Source organism: Betta splendens, chromosome 12 (assembly GCF_900634795.4).
Source record: "Betta splendens chromosome 12, fBetSpl5.4, whole genome shotgun sequence".
Lineage (NCBI taxonomy): Eukaryota > Metazoa > Chordata > Actinopteri > Anabantiformes > Osphronemidae > Betta > Betta splendens.
The window spans coordinates 3,306,738-3,314,273 of NC_040892.2; positions in this window are offsets into that span (position 1 = coordinate 3,306,738).

The following is a 7,536-nucleotide window of genomic DNA, read 5'->3' on the forward strand; positions in this document are numbered from 1 at the left end:
CATCCTCACAACCTTGTGAGATGAATGATTCTGCAAAAAGGATTTAGGGAAGAATGATCAGTCTCCATAAAACCAGGCCCGTCTGCAGATTTAGGATGTTGTTCACATTGTTTAGAAAATCCTAAATGTAACAGTTGACATAAAATTTTGAAGTGTGCTTGGAACAGTACTGACACCTGTCTCTGATTCTCTAATGGTTTATTTTTAGCCCAGTGGTGTAATAATGTGATTATTATGAAGTGATGCTGTGACATTGTCTCTCAGATCACACTGGACCTGCACGGTTATGACAGCTGGCACCTGGCGCCACATTAGTGCTGCTCTTCCTTTCATCTTTGTATTTTCTCAATTCTGATAATAGCCACTTTTTTGCCGCCATCTGTTAATTAGAAATGAACTATTTTAGAATATTTAGTCGAGCTGCTTGCTTTGCGTTGCGTTCTGTTCCGTCGCCATGTGTTGGGTTTGTTATCAATGCACAACATAAGCTGCATTTGAGTGTTTGACATTGTGTTGACATAAATATCTCTGCATCTGCTACTAATTAAACTACAGTCAACTCTGAGCACTTCAGACAGGTTTCTAACAAATTAAGAACAAAACAATTAAGTAAAACCGCCAGAAGGTAACGAGGATGAAAGAAGACGAGCGCCAAATGTTTTTGTGTGTGCGGGTGTACGTCTGTGTAGACTCACAGATAAGAGTAATCTTAGAAAGATCTACAGAATATTTTTTTTCACTTTTGCAGTTACTACTTTTAGGAAATGTGTGTAAGCCTCAGTAGCAAACTGCATGCTATCCGCGTGCTGCCTTCACTGTACGTGTGAGCATTTGAATCCAGTGTTTTCGTCATTTCTCCTCAAACCTTGACATTTTCATTTTGCTCTTTGCCGGTATGCTAATAAACAGGCAGCGGTTACTATGGCTACAGAAGCGACTCAACCTGGAGACGCGCTGCGGAGCTGGGTGACGTTACAGGCTTTGCTGTTGTGCACATGCCGTGGTCCTTAATACCGATGCCACAGGTTGGAACAATTGTTACTGGAAACTCTGGACAATATTATGCAATCTGATGCAAGGCCACTGCAACAGGCCTTTGAAGCTTCTTCATTTTTCTGGTGGCTGTGGCCACTTGGTTGGAGCTCAGGCTGCATGTAATGATTGCTTTCATATATTTTTTTTATTTTGTATTGTTCTCTGCCTTGACCCACAGTTGTGATTGGAGTCTATCAGAAGAGTTGATATAAATTGCTGATCAACGACGCCAGGCGTCGGTCCAGAAGAGGACAACCTGCACTTTTCCTCTCATCCTGTCGCGTCAAACCACGGTGCCCTTATTTCTGGCAACACAAAGTGTTCGCATGTCGGTAGGAAGCCACAAAGAAAGTGGCTCCATATTAAATGTACTGTAAAACGGGAAAAATGCAATGATGGTGCCAGAGGTTGGGAGGCCCCCGCACCGTCAGGCCTATTTTCACTTCTCAGCCGTCTGACTGATCAAATTACAGCCTGCTTCGAGGACTCACAGAGGAGATTACCAGCACACGGAGACAGAGAGGTGGATTTCCAGCGATGCCCTTTGCCTCAGCCTTTAATCAACCAATCCTCTTCCTGCACACATTCGGCCCCACTCACGCCTTCCCTCCCACTGCCTGTCCCACTGTCAAGCATCCGTTACCTGAAGGCCTCAATCCAAAAGCCGCGTGTGTGTGACAGCTGCGTGTCCGTTCGGGGATCTATATCTACATGTGCTGACGTGGAGGTGTTTCCCTGTGATTGGGTTGTGGTGAGGCTGGATGTAATTTGGGGGAAGGCCTGGCAGCTCCATTATCTGGGTGGTGTCAGCCTGTCTGCCTGTGCGCTTCCATTCTTTGCACCCACTCGCCCAATCAAACATTTATTTGCTGCCCTGACAAACACTGTCACGGCGCCTTTGCCTCTCTGTCAGTGAACTGGGCACGCTGATCCCGCTGGCGCTGCAGCTTTAAGCCCCGTGGGACATTCTTATGATGACATCTGGATTCATTAAGAAGTAATAATTAATAAGATGCTTTTATGACTCCTATTTAAATCTGTACTTTAGTAAAAACTGTAGATGTGGTTTGAAGGCAGTAGTTTGGGGTTTTACGGTGCCAGTTGTCTTCCACAGTGACTCAGCATTTGATGAAGTCTGTAATTGAGGGCAAAGTGTAAATAGATAACTGATTCAATTAACCCTATTACAGCAGGCAGCCAGACGTTTGGCCTCCACAGCGAAGGCTTCACAAACCCGCAGATAGACCTGGAATAAAAAGGGATGACTTAGAGCGAGTGCATGCAGCAGCCGAGGGGGGGGGCGGTGGCTGGAGCGCCTGGCAGCTCAATTAAAAGTGTTAAATGTGGAAATAATTCCGGTGCCGTTTCACCAACAGCCTGGAAGGAAGCGGCGGCTGAGAAATGCCCTTTTGCTTCTGCACAAACGAGAGCATGATGAAGTGAGTGAGGCCCAAAGTGCTACTGTACGCGGCCTAATGGTAAAATGAATCAGGAGCCGCACGGTGGCCGAGCGAAGGCAGCTTTTAACCTGGCAACAGTTCAAATGATGGTTACTGATGGTCAGCGCTCTGTAGCGCAGGTGGAGACGGGTCCTCGCTAACTATTTTCAAAAGAAAAATTATAAAATAGCACAATAAATAAATGATGGCACAACCTTTCAGCCCGTCGTACAAGCTCATGTTTCAGTGGGAGGCCTCTGGATTCAGGGAATCATCTGTTTACTTTCTTTTTTCCAGCTTTCCCGTGTTTTCTGTTCATTTCCTGCCACATCTCTGCATCTTCCTCTTGGCTGCGAGACAAAGCGGCTTCACACCATCCGTCTTCCAGCGCGGCGCATGCCTGCCTTAGTGATGAGCGTGTGGGGGACACCGCAGGAGCCCCCCCCCATCACCCACCATCCCCCCTGATGCTGGAGCCTCACAGGTCAGTGCACGGCGGGTTTGTTGGATGAAGACAAGCAGCTGTTCTCTTCTGAGTGACTTGAGTGGTGAACAAAGACATTAAACAATATGGCAGCATTAAAAAACAGGACTAAACGATAGACAATAGTTCCTAATGACTTTAATGTGCCTTTATTTGTTTGTGATGGGATTTTTCTGACTGTGGGAGTGATTATCCTTTTGCATGATTGCCAGACACATCATACGTAATCAGAAGCTGCTTATGTTCGTACTGAAAACGGTTGCTAAGATTCAAAACAGATCCCGAGGCTCAGGAGAAGATCCTGTGTGTTTTCTTTCAGATTGCACACACGAACGCACAAATATGAAAAACAAATGTATGCCGGGGTTAGAAATCACGCCATACAAGAGGATTTGACTTCCACCTACTCTGATGTCACAGTTTCAAAATCCTAGACAGAGCCTTTACAAATTCAGAGGCGCAGTGATATTCTGAGCGTTTCGTTGACATTTTGATCCACGGGGAACAACTAGGACCGAGCCGCCGTAGCTCCAACTCAAAACCCAGTGTGAAATCGAGATCGCTGTTCGCTGCCACGTTTCGTAGGTTCAGCGAATGAGGGGACGCGGCTGCTGCAGAGCAACGCTGCTGACGCTGTGGAGAAGAGCAGCAATTAAAAGCTGTCGTTTTCTGTGTTCGCAGCTGTTTGATCTCAATATGTGAACCTTGTGTTTTCAGCAAGAGAAGTCGTCGACGGGGTTTCTGTCACCCGTCACAGAGACAAGCTGCTCCTTCTTGTCATGTTTCATTATGAATCCCAGAGGATTAAAGAACATACTGACACATCATGGAAGCCTGTTTCTCCTTAGACTGTTGCACGGGGAAAGATCAGTTTATACTAAACAACCTCTCTAATTGTGTGCTGAACAAGGACCTACAGCGACAGACCTCTTACACAGAAGAGGAAGGTATGATTTGCTATTATAATCCTGTGGTAAATGAGCTGCTCTGCCTCCTCATTAAAAGGTCTAGAATGAAGCCCTAAACCACCTTTGCACATTAAAATCTGACATTGTACCTTCAGATTTTACAGGGCTGGGTGGAAAAGATCAAAAATGTTGATGTATTTTGCATCTACCTAAAGAAGACCTGCCGCTGATGAGACATTTCTACAACATCAGGTGAATAAAAAATGTGTGTTTCTGCGTAGGGACAGTATAAAACGCCTCTGCTAACTGTCATTCATCTGTGGGGGAGACGACGACGGTCTCTGCATCACCGGCGCTTTGATAAGTCGTGAGGATCTCTATCAAGTCTGACTGCCTTTATTTGAGCAGGTACAGTAGTCGTCTCGTCTTCTCAGGGAGTCGCTCAGAAGCAACGATGGGCGGCGGTTCACCAGTCAGTGAAACGCTACAATATGTCAAACGATTTTAGAAAAATGAATTGCAAAAACCTTGACGACGACATCGCGTGCAGTTGATGATGTCACTAAAGGATGCAGATGATGTGTAGAGGCCTCGGTGGCCGTGGACTGGAGTGCAATAATTGAGTCCAGGCTTGAGACGGAGCTGTGATAAGGTCAGGCATGATGAGGTGATGGACATGACTGCATGAGATCATCCATCATGAGCCCAGCTTTTACAGCAGCAAATGCTCCTTTAATTGAGCACACATCAGACTAATGTTGTCTCTGTGCCGTTCGTGACTAACTCAAATCGGGCGTGCGAACACACACACACTTGACTCGCTCTCCGTCTCAGACGAAGACCGCGATCAGTGACGGCGGAAAGGAGGCGACGGAAGGAGGGAACGTGACGACTGGCGGCCAAACGAACCTGAAACAAAGGCTGATAAAAGGCATGATTCTGGAGCAATTTGAGCATGAAGCACGCCGGAGGCGAGCACTACAAACAACTTAGGCAGCCGGTGAGCATTAGAGATGTAGGATCATGAATAAATGATCCTCAGATCTCCAATTTGACATCAAAAGGTGCAGAGCGGCTGCGGCATCAAAGGCCGGTGCGCCGTCACCACGAAGGTAATGACTTTCTGTTCCCCTCTCCTCCAGCCTTACTTCATTTTTCATACAACACAATGTAATTACATGCCCGTGCTCCCGAAGCCGGAGCAGCGGCGTTTGATAGTGACGCACGCATCAGGCGGCTGTTGGAGTCAACCTGCACCGCGCCGCTCGATCAGCACAACCGACGCTAAGCGCCGCGACGGTGACACTCCGAGTCCCGTGTCCCGTGAAATGACGCTGTCTTCCCGGTGATGTGAAGCCGTCGGCGACGGGGTGCGGATCAACACGTGGGCTTTTTGTTCGCTCCACTTTTATTGTACAAATGAAAAGTACAACGTCGCAATCTTCGGGGTTTCCTGCGAAATGCTAAAATGCTGTTCATCACTGGGATGCCTCGCTGCTTGTTTCCTAATACTGTTCACGGAGTCAGGAATCAGCCTGTCATCATCAGAAAAGAGCTGGAACGTGCGTGAATTGGGGGTCGGGCCCCAAAAACGGGCCCAGAGCTCGACCCTCCGCTGGAACAAATGGAGCTTCAGCGCGGATGCTGGTGGAAACTGGGTCCCAAAACGCCCACGTCACCCAGTTTGTGTGTTTGGTTCAAAGCAAGTTGATTAATGTGAATCAATGGGGCGCTAGCGTCTCCGTGCAGCCAGTGGTTACTGCACACGCTCCCTGTTCCAGGTGCGGCCGCTCCGCCTGCGTCCTGTGGAGGAATGACGCCCAACGTTAGGAATTCATGGCGCAGTAAACAAAGCAGTTCTATCTAAATAGAATCGTCCTCTCTTCTTGGCCTGGATAAAACAAGTTTAGTGCCGTGGAACAATTAACATATATTAGCCTCCAGCCGAACGTGGCAGAGATAAACCGCGAGCGAGAAGAACGAGCGCACCTACAAATCAACTTTATACATTCACGCCTCTGGTTAGCGGCGCCCAACGAGCTCCGACGCATAATGTTTAAATATGTGTGAAATATATGCACTTCTTTGGATGATTCTGCAGCCAAACAGTAACTTGTACATAACAGGTGTTTTAGCTCTGTGTGAAACCATAGTAGATTAAATGAACATCTATCATCCACCAAAACAATATGTATGTGTTTTATTTCATCAACTGCTCAAAACGTCTGCTAAATACATTTCCTCTGTGGAATTCAGACAAACCACGATCGAAGATCAATACAAAGATTCCGCTTGGCATTAATCCTAAATGTTGCAGTTCCTGCAGTTTCCCCCGTGTTTCTCCATAGCAGAGATATTGATGAGACGGCATAAAGCTCGGTGTCAGCAGAACACTTGAGGGGGAAGCGAATATCATGCGGATTCTTGGAGAGTGGCAGGTGTGAGCAGAGACGGGAAGGAGGTGGAGGAGAGCAGCGAGACGGGCCTCTGTTTAAGGGTGGGAGATGAATGCAGTGTGTGTAGAGCGTGAAACCGGGGAGGGGGGACGCGACGGAGGCGAGCAGCAAACGGGGGAAATGACGCTTCGCACGGAGTCAATGGATGGAGGAGCGCATTTCTAGGGGACGTTCTAAAGCAAACAGTGATACCTGCTGGAAATGTGCATCAGCTGAACAAAAAGGAGCATTTGAAGCATCTACGTGTGACACACACACACACACACACACACACACACACACACACACACACACTCCCTGCTCGTCAGATCTGAAATGAGGTGGAACAGTAACTGCGTTTGCAGACGGACGCCTGCAGCTATCTCAGGGATGAATACAACTATTCCATTACAAACACCTTTAATGTTGCCATGGTTTGTCAGCCTCGCTGCGCGGCCCCATCGTTCCCTTTTTCTTGAAGGTGCCGCGACTATTATTTCTGGCTGTGACTTGTGTGTCATAAAAACGGGCCCAAACAGCAACAGCTGTGTTTACTTAATGAGCGGACGCAAAGCGGCTTTCGCCGTGTCTGCGGCGCGTTAGCGACGCAAGCAGGTAAATTCTGATTACAGCAGCAGGAGGTGAGACTCCACACACGTGTGTGGCCACAGATGCATCATCTCCAATGACAAGAGTTGGATCATTTTTTCCAAACGTTATCTTTAAACTGTGTCATTTGCATAACCTGACATTAATATCTTAATAAGCAGCACCTATAAAGAGCTCGTAAGTCACTTACTGGTGATGCTGTGCGCATTTATTCAGAGTTAGAGTTTGGAGAAAGACAAAGACATTTTCCTTCCTTTTATTCTTCCCCATAAAACTAAACAGAAAACAAAAACGTAAACACCAACATAAAGTTGGGAGCGGCTGTACTGTAGAGACAGAGCTGCACGAAACACTCCGACTTTAACTCTTCTTTATAAGAAATCTGGTCTCATCAGGACTAAACACGGACCCGAACTCAGAATAATTCTAATAATTCTCGTCTTGAGTGTAGTTTAGCACAAAAATGTTTTTTTTTCTTCTCCAAGTAACAAAACTGCTTTCTAACCGTGATAATTTCAGGTTGGGGATGAGTCACTGTCATCAGCCCCCCCCCCCCCCCCCCCCCCCGTAAGCATATAAGTGTCGCGTGCTCTCGTCTAACACAAATAAACGAGCGCCGCTGTGAT